Raw genomic sequence first — 22,977 nt, forward strand, 5'->3', positions numbered from 1 at the left:
ACTAGTGGAATCTTCACACATAGCCACCCTTCCCTCTGAATGTCATCTCAAGCCATTTCTCAGCTTGGCCCTCTGACCCACCACCTCAGACTTCTTGGAAGTCCTTCCGTACCCCTATGTGCCTTTTAGATACAGTCCCTGTTGCCTTAAATCTCTACTTCATCTTGTCCAACCGGGGAACTCTTACTTTTCCTTCAAAACTCTGCTCAATAGTCACCTCCTCTGTGAAGCCTTCCCGTAACCCCCTTCACCTCCTTAAAAATATGCACTTCACACCCCCCCCCACACACACACACAGCCAGACCAAATGAGCTCGTTCATCCTCAGTGCTCCTAACACCCACACCTTACGCCATTGTAACTACTACTATCCTTCCTAATGTAGCTCAAGGGCAACCTCCTCTGCACGGCCTTTCTTGAGCCTTCAGGTAAAACTGACCACTCCATCCCTCATCTCACTATCCTATACATATCACAGGACCCACAGGTCTTCATTTCTAGCATTTCCATGGCCCTTTTCTTTCCTGGAGAGGAGAGGTTGTAAGCTCCCTGACACCAGCCATTATCTCCTTGGCCACGGCAGTTCCCACAGTCCGACATTGCTTCTGACAGCTGACATGACATAGAGTCGGGTGGCCACACTTTTTTGATGCCCGTGGTGGGCGGGGGGAGGTCCTAACTCTTTTCCCAGTTGCCTGTGCCGATGCCACCACTGAATACCACCTTAGTGCTTGATCAGCGTTGTTGATTGAAGGCTAACCATTTGTTTACATGTCTATAATTCTCATTAGACTACCTCTGACACAAAACAGAGTGTCATATTTATTTTTGAATCCTCAAGGACCCAAGGCAGTGCCTGACATGTCAGAGATACTCAGTGAAGGCAGCTGGAAGAAGTGAGCAGATGAATACATAAAGAAACAATTTGCTTTGGGGCCTGTGCTAGGGAAGGCTTCCCACCCCCTTCAGTTACTGTTTCCCATGCTCTTAGGCTGAGAACAAAGTTATTAATGGGGCCTACCAAACCCTGCACAGTCTGGCTTCTGCCTTTCTGTATGAGTTAGGCTTGTGCTCAGCTGTGAATGATAGAAACTCCCGAATAGCTGTAGCTTAGATACGAGAGGAGGGTATTCCTCCCTCCTGAACACAAAGAGACAACTGGTGGAGGGCAGGGAATGCAGTTCCTTGGTCATCAGCGACCCAGACTTCTTCCCTTTTGTCATTCTGCCATCCCTAACACATAATTCTACAGCATGATCCACAGTGACAGCTCGGCTACAGATATACTTGGATTTCACCCACTCAGAAAGAGTAATGGACAAAGAAGCATGTGCCCTTCCCTTTAAGAACATTTCCCAGAAGGCACACATAGCACATTCCATTGGCCAGAACTTAGTCACATGTCCATGTCTAGCTGCAAGGGAGGCTGAGAAATGCAGTCTTTGTTCTAGGCTGTCTTAGACTCATTTAAAATAAAAGGCTCTCTAGGCAGAAGTAAAGAGGAAACTATATCTTGGGGGACAAAGTTCAGTCTTTTCCATACTTTCTCTCCACCCTGATTACAGCCATGCTCCCTTCAGTTTCTCCTCTGCTCACCACCTTCTTCCTGCCATGCTCCCTGGTAACATGAGATGCCTGTCCACGTTGTTACGTCTCTCCCCTCCCACTTCTCCTAATTCACTCCTGGTCAGTCACTCCCTTCAGAACTCAGTGTACCCTTTACCTCCATAGGAAACATCCTTACTAAGTCAAAGAATCCATTATTGGAATTCAAAGAATCATGTATCTCTCCTTTCAAACACTTGTCAAAATCCCAGGTGTACATTTGCAAGATTATTTGCTTAACTAGACTATAAGCCCCACCAGGTAGAGAGTGTGTCTGCATTTGTTCACTCTTTATCTCCAGCACCAAGCACAGGGCCTTGTTCATAGCAGGTTCTCAATAAATCAGTGTAGAGCAAGTTGATTAATTCCTTGTACATATACTGGGAAGTTTGAGATAAAGCTCTGGGGCTGGGGGAGGCTATTAGACTAAAGGTCTTCATTTGGAGTTCCTTGCACAGAAGTGAATGAAATTGTGGGAGTAGCTAAGATTTCTTAGAGGACAAGAGAAAGAGAGAAAAGAAACCAATACCGTTTGTATTTGCTGCATTGATGTATAAGCAGAAAGATAATAAGAAAACATAAAATATAAAATAAAAAGAGAAAAGAAGAGGAGGCAGGTTTGACTGTGCCAAACTCCTTGTTTGGATTATCTCATTTGTCCTCGAAACAGCCCTGAGACCTAGCTCTTGGTGCCCCAAGGAAGAGAGACAGACTGAGGCTTAGTTAAGAGACCACGTGACCTGTTCAGGAGACAGATCAAGTTGGCTCTTGGCCCATGCCTCTCAATGGGGATTCTCTACTGAGAATGTGCTCCTGAGGAGGAAGGAGAGGATAAGGAGAGGGCAGGATCCAAAAGACTATGGACACAAGTCCTAATGGTCAAGAAGAGTCAGAAGGGCCTCAAACAGAGCAGTGACTGTTGGCTCTGCCCATGGGAGGTCACTGTGGATGAGCAGGCCCAGCAGAGGCGTGGCAGTCCGCAGGACAATGAGATGAGCAAGTCTATGTCTCTGGGGTCTGTATATTCTATAAGTACTTAATATTAAAGAAAACAGACAGGGCTCCATGGAGAGGGTAACCAGTGCTAGCTATTGCAGTAGAGGAACCCCCAAATCTCAGTGGCTCAACCCAACAGAGGTTCATCTTGCTCCCTTCATAGAATGATGACAGCTCTGGGAGCTGTCCTGCATGGTCCTCCTACAGTTGGTGACTCAGGGACCCAGGCTACTTCTACTTTACAACCCCTGAATCTTGGAGACCTTAACTTCCAGCTATTAAACAGAAAAGAAAAGAAAAGAACGTGGGTGGAGAAGGCTCGCCTGCTCTTAACTGCCTTTGACCACAGGTGGCTCCTCACTTCTGCTCCTTTCCATCTGCAGGAATTAGGGCCATGACCTCTCCTAGATGCATGGGATCTGGGGAAATGGCAGGTGCCCTGGAAGAAGAAGTGGTTCCCTAAAAACACAGCATAGCTTCTGCCACACAAATGTTTTCTAGACTGTAGGAGGATTTGACTCATTTATAAACAGAGGAAAAGGAACTGGCGGAGAGGGAGGTATGAAGACAGAAGAGGGCAGGTGAGGCCTGGCGAAGGGCTCTGGCTGGAAGAGAGCAAGGTCCCCTCTGAGATTGGAAGATGAGAGAAGGGCTAGGACCATTTCAGCAGCATACATGCATGGAGATTAAGAGCTCGGACTCTATAACCAGACTTCCCAGATGAAAATGCTCCCTCACTATTTGCCAGCTAAATGACCTTGGGTGAGTTACTTAACTTCTCTGTGCATCAGTCTTACCATCTGTAAGGTGAGAACAGGACTACAATCTGTACCACAGCTGTATGGATTAAATACGTTAAAGAGAGCTGGGTGGAGTACTAGACATATAATAATAATTCAAGAAATATCCTAGACTCTTACAAACATTTATTTGTAATATATGTACATATATGTTTTTACACAAATGAGCGTACACACCACGAGTTCCCTGAAACGACTGTTTCCACTCAAGGCCACACGCAGTCCCTTATCAGAATGCTTGTGTAGCATTCCATTGCACACAAGCACCATCATTTATTCAAGCAGTCCCCTACTACTGAGTATGTAGTGGTTTGCAGTCCCTTACTGCTACTAATAATATAAACAACACTGCAGTGAACATTCCAGTACTCTCGTCTTTGAGCACGCGTGAAAGTCTACCTGTTCTGGAAGTGGTCCCTTGTGCTCAAAAGCACACGTGTTTTCATTTAGAGTCCCACTCCTCCAAACTGTCCTCCATGATGTAGAGGACAATTGTGTGTCCTCCCTAACTCCTCCTGGGAGCCTGGAACGAGGGCGCCAGCTTCCTATGTGACAGATGTCTGTTTAAGGAGTAAGCAGGACTGTTTTATATATCTGGCACCATAAAGTCTATGAAAATCTTAGAGATGTGGAAACATACACACACATACACACACACACACACACACTCCAAATTAAGGAAAGAATACTGCAAACTCAAAATGAATAAATATTTAATTCAATGGCCCCCAAACAGAGAGGCAGTCCTGCAGGGAGATAAAGAGTAAAGGCTGTGACAGGCAGCGGCTGCCTTGCTGTCCTCTGCCCCACACTGTGTGACCCGGGGAAGCTGCTTAGGCTGTGTGAACCTGAACTGCTTCCTCTGTAAGATGGAAACACAGGCAATTCCTACCACGTGGACTCCTTCTAAGGATTAAAAGATAACACATATACATATAAGTACCTAGGAACATGCCTGATACATAAGAGGTCCCCAAGCATGTCACTTACTAATGCCCTATGTCAAGAAGGCACCCACAATTCATCTCGTTGTTATTTATAAATGATATATATGTGAACTGCGGGGTGCAGGTGCATTGAATATCGTGAGATGTTGAGGTGGAGATCCCCAAGCAGGAAGAGAGCCCAGGGCCCTGAAATGGCCACGTGAGAAAGAAACAAGCTCGTGAAGACGGAGAGAAGGAGTTGACGGGGAAGTGAGAAAACTCATGTCCTGTGTCTCTTGCTGAATGTTCTCATTTAAAATAAGGGTGGGGACCAAAGCAACAAGGGCTTGGAGAGAGGCTCCCATCTGCGGAGACATACATGTGGGGAGCTCAAGGGCATGGCTGGTGCCTCCAGTGACGCTGAGTCCCGCGTGGAGAAAGGCACTGTGTTTCAGTCTCCATCAGCTCTTCTGTAACTCCATGTTGTCTGTGTGTCCCTGACTTACATTTGATTCCTGCTGCTCTGTGCCTGTCCCTCTAAAGACAAGCTCCTTGAGGGCAGTGACTTCTGCTCGTTTAATTCACTGGCGTGTCCTGAGTCTTAGGAGCGCTTGGCACATAGAAGGCTCTTAATAAACATTTGTTAACTGTGATTGAATGAAACAGGAAGTTTCGTTTGGGGGCTAATATGTCTCTAACAACCTCTAACGCTTGCTAATCTTCCTTTTTTGAAACAAGAGACAGGAGTTCTCAGGCTCTGAATCTTCCGTGGCAAGAATTTAATAGCACCTTGCTTTGGTTTCCTTGTATTGACGATGGTCACCTGTCACGGTGGCCACGGGGCTGCACACAACATAGCTGGTCATAGTCTAGCTCTCCTCTCCCTCGTGACGCTTGGTGTGATGGCAGCCCCAGCACATTTTGAAGGTAGCCAGGCCAGTTGACTTGCTTTGGCCAATGAGATGGGACCGGAGGTGACAGGTGTCCCTCTCAGGCAGGTCTTGAAGAGACAGTGTGTGGTTTACAACATGGCCTTCCTTGCCTCGGCGGTGGTGGGAGCAGACCATGGGGCTGGCGTCAGCCTGCATCTCTGGGTGACAGTGAGGGGCAGAGCTCCCTTGCTGACCACCTTTGCATGTGGATATAATGAGAGGAAGTGCCTTGTTGTAGTCAGCTACTGAATTTTGAGGTCTTTTTTGGCCCAGTATGACCCAGCCTGGTCTGTCTGGTATCAATTCCGCTGAAGGACAGGAAATGCCCTTGGAGTGGCCAGTGGGGAGGAGGCACGGATACAGGAGTCCTGGACTCCAGTTTCCTCCATGGCCATGGCTCCTGCAGGGTCGCCCTGTCTCTTCAGGTGCCCCAGGAGGCGTCTGGCCACCACATGAACTCAGAGGAGAGAAAAGAAGAAAGCCAGGGTGGCCCAGGGTGCCTCCTGACAGAGGATGGAGAAGGTCCAGCTGAGGGTGAGGCTCCTAAGGGCAGGGACCCTGGCACAGTCAACCTCTGTAACCCTCCCTGAGTGTCTAAAGTGGAGCCTTGCCCATAACATCTTCCTGGTAAAGTTTGCGGGATAGATGGATTAATTTTAAGCAAGAAGGCTAATGGAATGTTTAACATTGGGGGCCCTGAAAATGGACAAACCTGGGCTCAAAACCTAGCTCCACAACGACCTGCACATGTGACCTCGAACATGCCCCTTCAGCAATCTGAGATGCAGTGTCCTCATCTCAAAAATGGGGATGCCCAATGTTCATAGCAATGCTGTTTACAATAGCCAAGACATGGAAGCAACCTAAGTGCCCATCACCAGAGGAATGGATAAAGAAGATGTGGTACACACACACACACACACACACACACACACACACTGATATATTACTCAGGCATAAAAAAGAATGAAATAATGCCATTTGCAGCAACATGGATGCAACTAGAGATTATCACACTAAGTGAAGTAAGTCAGACAGAGAAAGACAAATATCATATGCTATCATTCATGTGTGGAATCTAATTTACAAAAAAATGATACAAATGAACTTATTTACAAAACAGAAACAGACTTACAGATATCAAACTTATGGTTATCCAGGGGGAAACGGGGTGGGGAGAGATAAACCAGGAGCTTGAGATGAACACACACACGCTACTATATATAAGATAGACAACCAAGAAAGACCTACTGTGTAAGACAGGGAACTCTACTCAATATTCTGTGATAACCTATATGAGAAAAGAATCTAAAAAAGAATGAATACATGTATATGTATAACCGAATCACTTTGCTGTACACCCGAAACTAATACATTGTAAATCAACTATACTCCAATAATATTAAAATATTTAAAAAAGAAATATTTTTCAAAGCTACAGAGAAATAAATAGACATAGAGATAACGATTTACTTAGCTGAAAAAAATGGGGATGATAGTAACATCTATTCATGAGATGATAGTGAGAGTTACATGAAGTAACGTGCAGATCGCTTCACTTAATACCAGATGCGGGGGAGCAAAGGCCGGCTCTGCAGCCAGACACAGGTTTTAGTCCTAATCTGGTCACGCAGGTCAGTTATTTCTTCTTTGAAGCCCCTTCATTGCTAAATGGAAATAATGCTCTCAGGCTGGACATAAAGCACCTATGGCGGTGCCAGGGCGGTCAGCGCTTTCCCCAGTCACTCTTCCTGGGGGAATCCCATGGCATCCCAGCGGTCTCAGAACCAGGATGCCTGCAACACCCACCAGGGCCCGGATTCCAGCTCCCACTTTTTCAAAGCAGCAGCTCGTTATGACAAATGAAGCCCTGTAGGGGTGTTAATAGGGGGTAATGGGTTAATTTGTTACCTTTCCTGGGGTCAAATTTAGAACTTCTGTGTCACTGAGCGGGTCTCATGGTTTTGCTAAGGTCCTGTCAAAAGGCTGGTGTGGCGGGACAGGGTAGTTTATGGTGATCCATCTCTCGGGGCTGTTGGGACGAGGCTGACCGTGATCCTTTCTTTTTTGCAATGGCCCTCGGTGCAGCTGTCCTAGAGATGTTGGCACTCACAGCCGGACAGCGAGCTCAGGGCTGGAGAATTCAGAGTGGGTGTGAGAGGCTCTCAGGCCCAGAGAACTTACTCTTTGCTTCTACAGCTCTCCACCCCTAGCCCCAGCTGGAACCTCTTACCAACAGATCCTTTACAAGCTGTTATCAGTCTGATACCCAGATGTCCTGTCTTCCCCACATCTGGAAGTGGCTCTCTTTTCCAATAACATTTATCAAGCACCTACTATATACCCATGCACAGCACTTTCCCAAATGCCATTACATTCAGCCCTTCCAGGAACACTGTGAGTTATACATATGGCGTCAACCCCATTTCCCAAACAAAGCATTGAGTTTTGGAGATAATAAATAAATTACCCCAAATCAAGGGGACGATGATGTACGTTATCCAGGCCCGAAATCCAGTTCATCTTCTACCTCATTACCTTGCTGCTCCTGATGGCGCAGAAAGTAAAGAAAACCTGCAAGGGTGACAAACTAAATGTTCAACAAGAGCTTCGGGAAGAGAGGGGGGCAGGCTGTGACGGATGGGATCTTGGACACTGTCTGATGGTGATGGGAAGGGCGGTGCCGCTGAACAGACCTCCCCAGGGATGCTGCCCAGACTCGCCATGTGGAGGGGTTTCGAAGCTGCTCAGCAGGCCTGAACCATCACAGCAGGAGAGCTCCTCTCCAGAAAAGAAAATATCCATTGCCCTTGACAAGTGCAAGTGACGCCGTAGAAAATGGTATTATCAAGCCCTAGAGCCCAACCCAGTAATTTCAGGGGAAATCAGTAGTTTCCCCATGGAACTGGGTGAGCTGCTGGGTGAGGACCTGGCCACCCATCCTGGGTTGCAATAGGCCATGGAGGCTGAAAGGGTTGGGCCCTGCTCTGTTGCTCTGCTCTCCTTCTGAGGGGCACAGGAGGGTTCCCTGTGCACGCAGCACTGGGGGATTGGGAGTGGGGGCCCAGTCACTGTTCACTGTGGTCACCCCAGCCTCCCCCTGTCCAGCTCAGTGCTGTGCCCAGTTCAGGACCCCTTAGCAGCTCTCCTGGAAGGTTGCAGCTGTACACCTAGCTTCTCTCCCAGCCTGCTTTTCTCCCACCTTCCCCTGCAAAGTTAGAGGATGCAGAGCCATGCAACGTGAGAAATTTTTGAAGAATGACCCTGGAGCTATTTGGCCTGCAAAAGAGAAGACTTGTGGGGTATAATGCCACTCTCAAGTCTCTGACAAAGGGGCCAACAGACTCTATGTGATCCTGGGAGGCAACACCAACATTGATGGGCCAAGTATCAGGGATGCGGTGGAGGATGTGCTGGAATGAGAGGTTTCAGGTCTCCCTGAGTAGCACTGAGACTGCCCCATTGCACTGCGCTTCCTTTCCACCTGTGAAGATTCGCTGGCACAGGGATGGTGGTAACTTTCCTATTAAACCCAGCAGCTTGGAGGGAGGTGGAGATGGAGGCCACATCAGGGTTTGGAGGAAAGGAGTGCTATGATCCATTCACAAGGGCTGGGGATGTGAAGGGACCTGTGCTCAGCACTTGCTATCTCTGGCCTGGCACTGTTCTATGCACTGGAGAATTCTCAAAAATGGTGCATGAAATGGAATGTCTTTGCCTTGGATGTGCTGAGTTGCATCCAACCATGACGGTATGTCTTCTGATGCAAACTGCCGGGGCCCTGAGACCCCTCTCCTACAGGTGGGCTGGGAGCAAAGTGGGAGCCTGCAGGGGGTCAAGTTACATGGTCTCCAGCCACACAGGAGGATTTAAAACCCACATGCGTGCATATGACCGTCATCTATCTGGAGAGAAATGCTCACAGGCTCCCTGATAGAACCTGAGCGTAGTTCATTCATGTCAGTTGACTTCAGGTACGTGCAGTACAGAGTGCCTTTAGACAAGCCCAGAATAATTAGAAGACAGAGGAAGGACGTGGATTTTGGCATCTGACTCACCTAATTTTAAGTCCCAGTTTTGCCATATCTTGCAAGTGTGTCCTCTGTCACCCTCGAGACTCTCATCTGTCCATGGGGCCCAGTGAAAGAACCTCCTACACAGGTTGATGTGGTGATTGCGCGAGGTGACGCAGGAAAATCAGTTTGCCCAGGACCTGGTTCATGTCAGGTTTAACAAATGGTCGCTATGCTAATTAATATAGTTTAAATAAAATGCAGTCCCCTGGGAGCCTGATTGAGTGGAAGGATGGTAATAATTTGTAATCAGCCTGTCAGCAGTGTCTATGCAAGTGGCTACCTTCTGAAGAGTTCCAAATCACCTATTTCACAGAGCCATTGAGACATCCTTCCTACAAACGTGATGGCACTCTTAGGCTAAACCAAACTTCTCTCCAGAGGGGGAAGCAGTACACATCTCCTAATCACCTGCTCTGGACCAGGCACTTTCCCTTCCAGCCTCTCGTTAAGCCTCTCGAGGGCTGAGATGGAAGTGTTATCATCTCTGTTTTGCTGGCAAGAGGACACAGTGCTTTCCCTGGGACTCCAGGGCTGGTAAGGGGCATGGCAGGGGTGCAGACCCAGTTTGCTTGATTCTCCATCCAAATCACTTCCCGTGACCCACAGTTGCCTCTAGAGAGAACCAGGGTGCCCCTGAGTCCAGGCTGTGCCCCAGAATCACCCCAGAATCTTAATTGGGGTGGTTTCCCCACTAGTCTCAGTCCCACAGAAGAGGCCAACCGGGGATCCCCATCCCTTGCATGTGGCGGCTTTTCTCGCTGAGCACCAGAGCTGCTGGGAGTGGGTGAGCGGGGAAGGCAGCTTTGAAGTCCTCCCTCATGCTGAGCTGCAGAAAGCACTTGCTGTCTTATGCAGAGAGCAGTTGAGGATATCAAAGGGAAGATGGGATGTTAAATTTTGAGTGATCAGTGTTTAATAATCAGAGTTGTGAGCTGTCATGAGTGATGCTCCAGGAGGGATTCTGCGTGAATTACAGGGTTTGCAATGCAATGTCTGGGGGAGGATCAGCCCTCCAGAGTCCCCGAGTGGAAGCTCTGGTGCAGGGCCCACACCCCACCATTCATGGACGTGTCTTGGGAGCTTGACCAGAGCGTGGGCATGATTAGGGAAGAAAGGGTGAGGATACAGCCTCCCTCTGCCCCAGGAGTACCCCTTCCTGCACTGATCCATTCATCCAGCAGTTGCTTTCAGGGTAACTAGGTACAGATGGAGGTCCACGTGGCCAAAAGAACCTACAGGTCTAGCACTTGACGGGAAACATCTATTTGATTTTTCACCAAAACTTCTCTGGAAAATTCCAGCCTTGCCACAAGGCACCAAGGGAAGGGGTAAGGGTCACCTCTGTACTGAGGCAAGGGGCAGTGTGGATTCCAGAGACAGTGATGCTGGGATGGAGGTGGCCTCTTACCCTGCAGGTAAGGCCAGGCAATGTACACTGGTTTTCCTTTCCCTTCTGGATATCCTAATATCAAGTGGGTTCTGTCATTTACTCGGATAGCTCAGAAGAGAGGAGAGAGAGACCATATCCCCTTGCCTTGTGACCAGCAGACCCCAGCAGATCCAGGCCCCAGTCTTCCCAGGACCATGAGAAATGTACTGTCCACCGTTGCAGACTACCACTGCAGCAGAGAACATAGGCGTGAGGTCCAGGTCCAGGCCTGTTTCCTCTGGAGCCCACACTTTCTCAACAGGGAGGCCATGGACAAGGCCATGCGTGGGGAGGAGCTCTCCTTAAAAGCTTTTTTGGCTGGAGAGCAAGAGACAGGCCGAGGTGTCCCCCTCTTCTTCTGTGGCCAAATTCGGGCAGCACAAGAAAAACTAGAGAAGCTCAAGTGAGTACCAGGGGTTCCAGCTGAGCCCAGGGTTGTGGAGAGAAGCAACTGGCACGAGGGCAAACCTGGAGCTCCAGCCACCTGTGTCAGGCGGGGTTGCTGGACTGCCCGCGGGCGCCCGCCATCTCCTCAGCAAAATGCAATTTCACAACTCTTTGGGGGATAAAAGATTTTATTTACTTCTTTTCCAAAGCTTTGGAATTCTTTCTGAACATCAAATAGCTTCTGGCAAACACATCCTGATGAGTAACACGGAGTGAAATAGAACCAGATGGGCACACACACTCCGGGCTGTGCACTGGAGGAGGAAAGGCAAATCCCATTTGGAATGAGGTCAGGCCCCGGGCCACAGGAAGCCCACTGGGAGGGGTTACAGCCTTCCCCGGGGGCATTCAAGGTCCCCTGGACCTTGCCAGGAGACGGGGCCATGCTGCCTGCTGTCTGCCTTTGCTGGGAAGAGAAATGAGGAGAGGCCCCAGCAGCTGCAGCCCGGGAGTGCCCATCATGTCCCACTGGCAGCGATGGCCGTGAGAGGCCCTGGGGCAGGGACTGGGGTTGCGTGGTGGGGAGTTAGGGTGCCTCGGTGTTACGTAGAATCCTATAAAACCTGGTGAGGTGGGCTCAGCTAGCTGCCTAAACAATATCCATCTCTCCTTTCTTTCTCGCAAATGGAACCCCTGAATTTGTTCAAATCAGCTGAAGCACTACATTCCCCAGGCTCACTTTCAACCAGGGAGACCCTGCGACTCATCTGGCCAGTGAAAGCCGCAAGCGTCTGAAAGGGATGCTGGAAAGCTTGCTTTTCTCCTATAGGCACTGTCCCTTCCTCCTTGCCACTTCCTTGATCTCCAGGAACATGGACATGACCCTACACACCAAACATGGTGGACAAGATGGAGAAGCCCAGACTTCAGTGGCTTCATGGAGCCCCCTTGCCTTGGACTCTGGCCCTCTGGACAAAATGTTTAATGAGAAAAATCAACCACTCTTCAATTAAGCAGGTGTTCTTTGGATTCTCCATGACACACAATCCAAAGCAAATCCCACACCAGAATTGGCAGCTCCAGTACTGTACAGGCTCCCAGGATTTGCTACTCTTTCCTCCTGGAGCTCGACTTCCTCTCCAGCTGCCATGCCATCTCCCACAAGATATCACACGTCTGCAACCACTGAGGCCTCAGGCCATCCCATTCCTATCCCATCTGAGACCTTCGGCCGTAATGTTCCGTCTCACCCCTAGTACCTCTTCCATGCCAAGGTCCTGTCTCTTCAGGCAGAACCAGGACGTTAGATTCATGGATCTTGGATATAAGATGGCAGCCCTCTAGTTTGTTTGCTACTGAGGTGTCTCAACATGGGACTTTCTGAGTTACTATGGGGCACATCCAGGGCAAAGCAGAATGAGTTTGTCACCTTAAGATGTCAGAGCCTCACAGGAACTTGGGGAGCTGGTCCGGTAGTTTTACACATGGACTCTTACTAGCAGAACCATTCGTCGGACGAAATCTTAGGTGCAGCCCCAGTATATAAAACAGCCAGATGGGACTGCTCTGGGAAAGTCCTGGAGATTCCACCAAGCGTTACTAGAAATCGTTGTAGCCTGGAAGGGAAGTGACATGTCCAGTCACCCAGCAAGCTGGAGGCAGAGGCAGAAGTGGCAGCTGTGGTGACTATTGCCCTAGGATCTTGCCTCCCCGAAACCAAGGCTCTGAGATTGAACCTGTGTCTACCCTCTCCTTTCTTCTTGCACTGTCCCCTCCTCCGCTGCACCACCAACTCTTCGTCATTCATCCACCTGAGTAATCTTTCTCAAAGATGAATCTAATGATGTGTTCTCCCATTTAAAACACTTTTGCTAACTCCGTGTTTCACTCCATGTTACTTCACTTGACAGTCAAGGCCCTAGCCTCTGGCTCCATCCTCACCCTCAGGCTCATCTTTCACCACTTCTGCCCTCCTGAGGACCCTTTGCCTCTCCATGCTTCACCCTCATGCCACGTCCAGTCCCCTGAGGCCCTCCCCTTTCCCTGAGCACTGGGTGGGTGCCCCTTCGTGATCCTGAGCCTACGCACGTGCTGTCTCCCCGCCCCTTTCCTCTCTGCCCTTGTCAGCCTGGCAACCCCTGCCCCTCTTGCCTCTTTTCCAAGGCCTAGCTCTTTTGCCATCTCCTCTGTGAAGACTTCCCTGACTGCCTCCTCCCTAGGCCACAATGCCTGGGTCATCTGGTGTTGCAGCACTGGGCCCACTGCCTTTCCCTGTCTGTTTACTTAACTGGTACCAGACCCAGGCTCTGAAAGGGCTGTCAGCATTAGGTCCCCAGGGCCGACACACAGTTGGCTTGTAGTCAGTTGTTGAATGAATGAATCAATCAATCAATCATTCAATGAATGAATGAACAAATGAGTTTCCTCCAAACGGGGTATGTATTATTTTAATTACACAACTGTTGGTGGGAATGTAAACTGGTGCAGCCACTATGGAAAACAGTATGGAAGTTCCCCAAAAAGCTAAAAATAGAGTTGCCATATGATCCAGCAATCCCACTCCTGGGCATATACCCAGACAAAACTATAATTCAAAAAGATACCTGCACCCCTATGTTCACAGCAGCACTAGTTATCATAGCCAAGACATGGAAGCAACCTAAATGTCCATTGACAGATGAATGGATAAAGAAGATGTGGTATATATATATATACACTTATATATATATAATGGAATACTACTCAGCCATCAAAAAGAATGAAATAACGCCATTTACAGCAACATGGGTTGACCTAGAGATTATTGTACTAGGTGAAGTAAGCCAGAAAGAGAAAGACAAATACTGTATGATATAACTTATATGTGGACTCTAAAATATGACACAAATGAACTTATTTACAAAACAGAAACAGACTCACAGACATAGAGAACAATTTGTGGTTGCCAAGGGGGAAGGGGGTGGGGGAGGGAAGGATTACGAGTTTGGGGTTCACAGATGAAAACTATTACATTTAGAATGGATAAACAACAAGGTCCTACTGTACAGCACAGGGAACTATATACAATTTCCTCTAATAAACTATAATGAGAAAGAATATATGTATATACGTGTAACTGAATCACTTTGCTGTACACCAGAAACTAACACAACATTGTAATTCAACTATACTTCAATAAAAATTTTTTTAAAAAAGAACAAAAAACAAAACAAAAGAAAAACCAACAGTAATGCACATTTGTCATGTTTTGTTGGCTGCCCCCCCACCCCCGCCCTCCACCTGACACTCTCTCACTAACAGTGGCCTGATTTCCTTCCGGAACTTGCCTCTTCTGCATTGTGTGTGGTCTTGGTGGAGGGGAATTCTAGTCTTCTGTCTCCCATTACAAAAGCCAGCTTTTTACATCTCCTGGTCTACCCTAGGGAGCAGGCACATGTCCTGACATCTCTCCTGGGACTTTGCATCTGGAATGAGTGACACAGGGTGTCAGCCAGGCTTATTGGTTGCTGGCAACAGAATCCAACCTGGTGAGATTGAAGCAGGAAGGGGGATTTATTCAAAAGGAGGTGAGGTGGCCCACAGACTCACTGGGAAAGATGGGAACCAGGCACAGAAACAAAGAGGCCAGACCACAGCTGGCCACAGGCAAACCATCCTCAAGAAGCCAGTGCAGTGAGGACCATGCTACCACACCACTTGCCCGGGCACTGACCAGTGGTGCTCCCGGAAGTGAATTTTGCTGCTGCAGTTGCTGTCTCCAACCTCTTGTCACCAGCAGAGATGTGCCTTGCCCCTGTTCCGTGGCCTTCTTGCTCCTGGCTCGCTGTATGGGTGGGGCGCTTGGCGGTTGACCAGTCTGGGCAGGAGCCCCCGTTCCCTAGCTGCAAGGGATGCTGGGACCACGCCAATCCATCACTCCCGGTCCACACTGGGAGGCTGACTCTGCCTCTTCCCCTAAAGACCTTTAAGATAGAGAATTTCTCAAGCCTGGGAAGGAGGGGTCATCAGATGATGGACAACCAAAAAGAATGGCAAAAGCCACCGAACCCAGAGACAGAGGAGAAGATTGGAGGTCATTCGTCTCAGCCGTGGCGGCATGTAGACCAGATGTTTCCTGCTACCAGGTGGTGGCTGTGGTTCTTAATCTAGGCCCTCGGGAGAGGCCTGGGCCCCCACTCCTCTCCAAGTCTGCTTCTCTGGGCTCCTGTCACTTCTGTGAGCTCCCGACATCCTGCCAATAAATTCCTTTTTGCTTAAGTTAACCAGTGTTAGTGTCTGCTGGCTGCAGCCAAGCAACGCTAAGTGAAACCACATGTAAACACGAGTCCAAACTGCTTGTAAAACACTAAGGCAGCCTTGATAAGGCCGTAGGCTTCCTGACACCCCCCTGGCCAGCATTCTTCCCCAAGGGAACCACTGGTATGAGCTGGATGTGTGTGTCCCAGAGCTTACTGGTCATGCTTCTATACAAATGTGTGAAGCCCTAGTAAATATTTCCTGGAAATAATGTTCTATCTCATTGTGCCTAAGACATCTCCAATTGTAAGACATGCCATTGTTTTATGTGCTACCAAGAAGGAAGAAAAAGTTGCCAGTGAAACCATGACTCAATGTTAAGATGTATCAATTATAAACCACATCTCAATTGCTGGTTTAAGATGTGGAAAAAAGATGTGTATGTTAGAATAGATGAAATACGGTCATAGCAACAACTAACTTATTTAGCCCTTACCGTGGGCCAGGCATTCTCATAAGTACTTTGCTCACTTTAACTCAGGTAATCACTTACTCCATTAAATAATTTCTTTCCTTTTTTTTTTTTGGCTACTTTGAGTCTTCGTTGCTGCGTGCAAGCTTTCTCTCGTTGTGGCGAGCAGGGGCTACTCTTTGTTGCAGTGCACGGACTTCTCATTGCGGTGGCTTCTTTTGTTGCAGAGCACGGGCTTTAGGCGCGCGGGCTTCAGTAGCTGTGGCACGTGGGCTCTAGAGCGCAGGCTCAGTAGTTGTGGCGCACGGGCTTAGTTGCTCTGCGGCATGTGGGATCTTCCTGGACCAGGGCTCAAACCCATGTCCCCTGCATTGGTGGGCAGATTCTTAACCACTGTGCCACCAGGGAAGTCCCAACTCCATTCAGTAATTTCTTGAGGTGGAAATATAATTATCCATATTTTACAGATGAGCAAACTGAGGTACAAGAAAGTTAGACTATTGCCTAAGGTTACAAATTTAGGAAGTGGCAGAATGATGATTCAGAGAAATTCTGGATTTAGAGATTGCTCTCCTCACCACCAATGTTCAGTGTTCTGTTTGTGAGTGCATGTGTGTGCGCCTGTGTGTGCATGTGCGCATCGTGTCTGTGCATGACTATATATGCATATGTGTGTGTACGTTGTGTGTCTCTGTGTGTGCTTGTGTGCATTGTGTCTGTGTGTGCCTATATGCATCGTGTGCCTGTGTGTGTATGTGGGCCTGAGTGTGTGTTTGCGTGTGCGCATGCACATGTATTTTTTCACTTCAGGAGGATCATGTTATATGTACATTCTGCATTGCGCTTCGTTCATTCAGTACTATCCTGGAGACCCTTCTGTCTTGTACCTAAGTGTCTCCGCCATTCTTTCTAACTGCTGAAATATAGACCCGCCATAAGGCCTCTAGACATTCTCGCACTCATAGGCATTAAGGCTGTTGCCATTTCTGACTCTGCCTAACAGGCCTGCAATAAACATCCAGCAGGGCTCCGCGAGCACGCGCGTGAGTGTTTCTCTCGGGTAGACGGACAGAAGTAGAATCGGTGCATCAGGACACACGTGCATTCTGAGTGTTCAGAGATAAGCCACCCTCCCCCCACCCCACCCCTCTTGGTGCACCTTTCATCGCTCCGCTGGTGGAGCGGTAGATGGTAGACTGGACATATGTGTGTACTCCTACCAGTGCCTGCATACGATTTCTACCCCAGACTCCTCCTTACCAAATCTGCAGGCCATCTCACACCTCACCTTCCTCGGCATCTGAGGCATTTGCGCCGCTGACCGACTCCTTGTCCTGGACATCCTCTCCCTCCCTTGAATGGGAAAACCCACAGCCCTGCCACTATACATTTCAATTCCTGGTCGCCAACTCCTCCCTCCTGGCCTGGCATCCACGTTGCCTAGAAATGAACTTCCCAAGGGGAGTGGCAAGGGATGTTAAAAGGCATTCTCAGGTGACAAGAAAGGGCACCTTGGTAGACACTGGGAAAATTGAAGTTGCTGCAGGACTTCTCAGGGTCTTTACTGAGTGAAGCAAAATGCAATTGCAATCTCCGGTGAACTCAGGACACCCAAAGAGGGGCAGCCCCAATTGGCTCCATGACCAGCCAATAGAAGTGCACCCTGAGTCAGCCAGGAGCGTCAGCAGCTTTGGACCTTCCTCTCCTCTTGCTCCCCACTGTGGCCCTGGCACCCTGGTCCTCCCTGGGGCCCCTATCACCTTTCTAGGTCTGCCTGTACCATGCCCCACCCTCCACAGTCCTCCCTGGGTAACTCAGAGGAAAGAGGGCTAGCTAGGGGCAGAAGATCTGGTCACCTGAAGCTAAAGGCCTTGGGCCAGTTACTTAACCTCACTACGCCTCAGTTTCCTCACCTGTAAAATGGGGGGAAATTCAGTAGCCATCTGGGATACTATTGTGCATTAGTATAGAGAGAACAGACCGAAAAGTGCTTTGCACGAAGTAGGGCCTCAATGAACCTCTGCTAGAGGGAAGCAGTAGAACTGAGTTCCAGATCCCTCCACTGCCCACTGTCTGTTTGTCCCTGACCACGTCACCCTCTTCCTCAGGATCTCTGCTTCTTCATTTGTTAGTGGAGGCACCTGGACCACAGTGGAAGGCTAGGTGAGTCCCTACCTTCAGAGGATCCCAGCCTATGTCTTGGTCAACCTGGGTCTCCCAGAGCCTGGCATGGAAACTACAATGGAGCACTGCTCAGTGAAGTGGGGTGAGCTGGGCTGAATACAGGGGTCCCTGGAAGGAGAAAGAGGCACTGGCAATGCATCAACAGGACAGACAACAGCAATGGGACAGGCTCCAAGCAGGCGGTAGGGGCAGGGTGCCTCCTTGCACTCCTGAAACACTCAGGGGTGTCACTCAGATCGCTAGGAATCTAGAAGAGTGGGGAGGAATTTAGGAAAGGTTTCACGAAGAGGGAGCAACTCGACATCAGCCTGGAATGACGGGAAAGATTTTACTCGGCCCCAGGGAGCAAAATTGGATATTGCAAGAGTGATGTTCACAGAGCAGTCACAAGTGGAGAGAGCAGAGCAGGGGGTAGAGCTTTAGTGGTGACGATTCAGGCATCTGTGCAGATGTCTGGGGACCTTCACTCTGCTCCAGAGTGAGGCATACCCAACTTCCCTGCCCCGCCTGAGCAGATCTATCCCCCTGGCAAACAAAGCCAAGGTCTCCCGCCCCCTCCCCCAAGCTTGCGCAACGAGAGCAGCAGTGTGGGCTTAACCATCCCCCAGAGAAAGAGGGAGTCTCCTCTCGACAGAGACAAATGAGACGTGACATCCTCCTGGCTCTACCGCCTGGGAGACCCAGGCACCCCTCACGCCCATTACGAGCTTCCTTCCTCTGCTCCCTCATTATCTCTGCTGGGGTGTCCTCAGGCCAAAATAACGTACCCACCCAACCCCTGCCCCTACCTGGGTATCATTATGACGACTCCCACTTGAAATTATTTGTTTTTCTCTATTGATCTTGGTTCGACACTGGAAAAATGTATTCTTTGTAAGGCATTCCCAAGGGCTTAATTTGTCCGTGTTGGAAGCCTTTTTTAATAGGATTCTGCCCCATTGTTTATTCTGAACATTGAGTTCCGAGAGCTGAGATTCAGCTCTTTTAATAGAAACTCATTACTGGGGTCCCTCTGCATCAGAAAGCTGATACTGGCGCTGTGAGGAGGAAGCAAATTAGGAGGCTGCCAAGGGCCCGTCTGATCGGAAGGCCCCCTGGGAGGCAGAGTCACCATCCAGCCTCCACCCCCCTCCTCCTGTTAGAGGGACCTGAAGAGTGATAGCCACCAGGCCAGGCAGGGAGCTCCCAGGCCTGTGAGCCTGCCCCAGCGCTCACTGGTGACCCAGGAAGCCCTCCATCCCTGACTAGCTTCAGCTCTCAGGAGCTCTTCCTACCTGGAACAGACACTAGTCTGCTAGAGCAATGTTTCCCGAAGTATGACCCACGGTAGCTCCACATCAGAATCCCCTAGGTGCTGCTGTAAATTCAGGCTCCCAGGTCTCCTCCAGGCAGTACTCCCCTGCCATGTGGCTTACACCTCAGGGGGCTCCCTGCTTTGGAGGGCCTTCCTGGTGCCCAGGACTGGCCGGGTTCATAGTGTTATCCATATGGTGTTCCCATGCCTGGACCTGGTCCCGTATGAATCCCAATCCCCACTTGTTTCTCTTCCTCAGAGACTGTGTACCCTCGCTACCACCACCCCACTGCCCCCATGGGTTGACCAGATGCCCTAGAGAGCTCCTAGCACTCACATATATGGGGTCATCCCAGGGCCCCACGGTCGGGCCCCGTAACCAGGCAGAAAGCTTGGCAAATGAATTGCTCCCACCAGCCAGCAAAGTATTTCTTTCACAGGATCACATGAGATTGGGCCAGCAGAACGGTGCTCACATGATTTTGAGCGACTCAGAGTGTTTTGCCTCGCCTGCAAAAAAGAAAAAAAAAAAAAAAAAGGTAGTGGCCTGGGGCCCTGTATGCCCTACGGGCAGCCCTGCCTCCAGACCCACTAAAATAGTATTACAGCATTGAGGAGGAAACTCAGGAATCTGTATCTTTACAAATGCCCCAGGGAATCCTAATGCTTGCTGAAGTTCAGAATCTACTGGAAGTGTGGTGGTGAAAGGGAAAGAGAGTGGTTTTTAGAGTTACTAAGAACTGGGCTCAAGCAGTGATTTGCAGCTAGCCAGTTGGGTGACTAAGAGCAGAGTACTAAACCTCTCTGAGTCTCACTTTGCGCTCATAAATACTTTCGGTCCACGGTGGCTTTAAGAGCCCTTTTAGGAGCAAAGGAGTCTGCAAATCTTGCATGTATAAGGCTGAGACCACGCCCAGTTCCAAACCCAACATATGGCAGGAATCTAAGCAACGATGTCTGGTATCATTCAATCAGTCAACAAGTATTTATTGAAACCCTACTATGTGCAGGGCACTGTGCTCAGCGGTGGTGAGACAAAACAGGCTCAGTCCTTTGCCTTCATAGGGGAAGACTGATATGAACAGACGAAAGACATTTCATAAACATTTATTTAGTGGCAGTAGTGATTGGTCCTACGTGGGGCAGAGCAGCATGGCATGGAGAGCAGGGGACATGCTCATGTAACCAACTGAGGGTGAGTGAGTGAGGGCTTCTCTGAGGAGGTGAGGTATCCCACTAGGACCTGGAGGTAGAGCAGGACTTGCCAGGTGAAGAGAGAGACCATGTGTACTTTCTGGTCTGGTTTCTGCATTTCGGGGGCCCCTTCCTCTCCCAGAGACAGCTCTTTTTGGAAGTAAAGATGATCGAGTTGACAGCTGCTCCGCACGGAATCCAGATGAGCTCAGTGGGTTTGCAGAGGGCACGCAGGCAGACGCATGGCATCGCCGAGGTCTGAAGGTGTGCCAGCCACGGACCAAGTGTGTCCCACGTGCCATCTCATCAGATACCCACAGTAGGTCTTCATGTGGGTTTTATGGTTATCCCCATTTAACAGATGAGGAAGTTGAGCCTCAAAGAGGATAAGTAACTTCTCACCTAAGTAGGGTCACAGAGCTAATAAACAGTAGAGCCAGGATCCAAGCCTGGGCAATGTGACCTCTCCTGCCCCTAGGCTAAGGACCCCATGCCTCACCTGTGACACTGTCTTCAGAACCCACTCGGGGGGGAGGTCACTTTTCCGTGTAGAGAGGGATCAAACGCAGCTGAAAGTCACCTAAGAGAGAGTTGATTTGAATGATATGAAACTGCACAAAATGTGCAGCCAGCAAAAGGGTTGGAGAATAGTGGACCTGAGATCGCATCTTGACAGCTTCCAGGACCCAGCGACCCCATTTACAAGATGAGGAGCTTGGAGCAAGGCTGTGGTTCTCCAAATGTGTTCCTTAGAGCTCTGGGCTCCCTCAGAGGTGCCTCAGGGCTGCCCTGGGTGGGTGCTGGGCTATCGCTCCCATCAGTCCCCCCAGATAAACACCACGGCTTCCCAGCAGGCAGTTTTGGAAGACAGCCTCTGAGGCTGTGACAGCACAGACCATCATTACAAGCTTTACTTCTTTAACATCACTCTTAAGTCAGTCTGCATTCGTGAAGCACACATCACAGTGTGAGCTGGGTGTGGAGGATCCAGACAGGTCCCTGCCCTTGAAGAGCACCTAGGCCAGGGGAGGAGGTACCCAGATCCAGTGCCCAGGTAACCAGGTGCCATGAGCCACAGGGAGGGTCCTTCCCTGCTTGGGCAGAAGCTCAGAAAAAGGCAGAGGCCAAGTTGGTATTTAAACCCAGGATTCTTGGCACCAAGTGCCGTGCTTTCCCCGCACCCTACCTGCATTAGGTAAATTGATCTGGGCGTCAATGAAATGACCATTTAATGGAATAAGAAGATCTAGGTAGAGTCTTGGGGGAGAGTGGAGCTGCAGCGACAGAGGCAAGGGGGGAAGGCAAGAACCGAATCATCAGACAGAGGCAGAGGATCAGGGCAGAATCCGTAGCCAAGCTGGGTTTGAACAAGAGCTCCTGATGGTCATGGTCAAGTGTCTGCGGCTGGGGAGGCAGGATCACCAGGGCATCTACTCGCCTATTACAGTAACAACCCTACCAATAATAATCGCTAACACTTGTTGAGCGCCGTATCAGTCAGGAAGAGTCTGTGGGTGCTGCAGCAATAAGTGGCTATAAAACCTCAGAGCCTTTACCACAACAAAGGTGTGTTTGCTGCTCACACAACGTTCATTGTAGATCCTGGCAGCTCTCCAGGATGGGTGATCTCCATGCAGTGACTCAGCCACACAGCTGACAGGTCCTTCACCATCCAAAGCTGCCCCATGTGACCTTCTCGGTCACGGTTACAGCAGGAGAGACTGGCTTTTCATGATCCCAGTTCAGAAGTGACATCTGTTACTGCTGCTCAGATTTCATTGTCCTGAACGTGGCACTTGGTCCACTCAACTTCAAGGGCATTGATTAAGCACCTTACATAGGTTATTTCCCTTTGCATATAAGGAAACGGAGACACAGAGAGAATGAACAGAAAGAACTTAACCAAAGCCACACAGCTAGTAGTGGAAGACTAATAAATTAAACCCAGAAGGTCTGGGGGCTTAACCCTCATTCTACTTCCTCCCAGACTCTCAGAGGTCATTGGTACTTCAGAAATGGGCAATCCGTTGTCAGAGTGCCATCCTTCAATTAGCCCAATGAAGGCATCCATGTCCTCTTGGCATTAGATAAATTCAGAGAGGGATGCCATGCTCCCCTGTGGCTTGGGACCATCCCTAGCCTGTGTGGAAGAGAAGTCGACAGACTAAAGTGTTTCTCATGAGGAAGGGAGGCAGGTGCCACGGAATTGCAAATCTGCCATGAGTGGCTTCTGATGGCACGGTGGTGGGGGGAATGGGGGAAGGGGGTGCTCCCTAGAAATCGTACAGCTTGCCAACCAACTCTTCAATCACAAATTCCAAGTGCAGGGGGGTATAAACAGATCATCACTGTGGTTCAATCCATGCACTGGGGTCTGAGATTTCCATTTCAGGACAGGGGAAATAAGAAGTAACCACTGACTAGCATATCCAGGTTTATTGACTTGA

Source organism: Lagenorhynchus albirostris, chromosome 16 (genome assembly GCF_949774975.1).
Source record: "Lagenorhynchus albirostris chromosome 16, mLagAlb1.1, whole genome shotgun sequence".
Lineage (NCBI taxonomy): Eukaryota > Metazoa > Chordata > Mammalia > Artiodactyla > Delphinidae > Lagenorhynchus > Lagenorhynchus albirostris.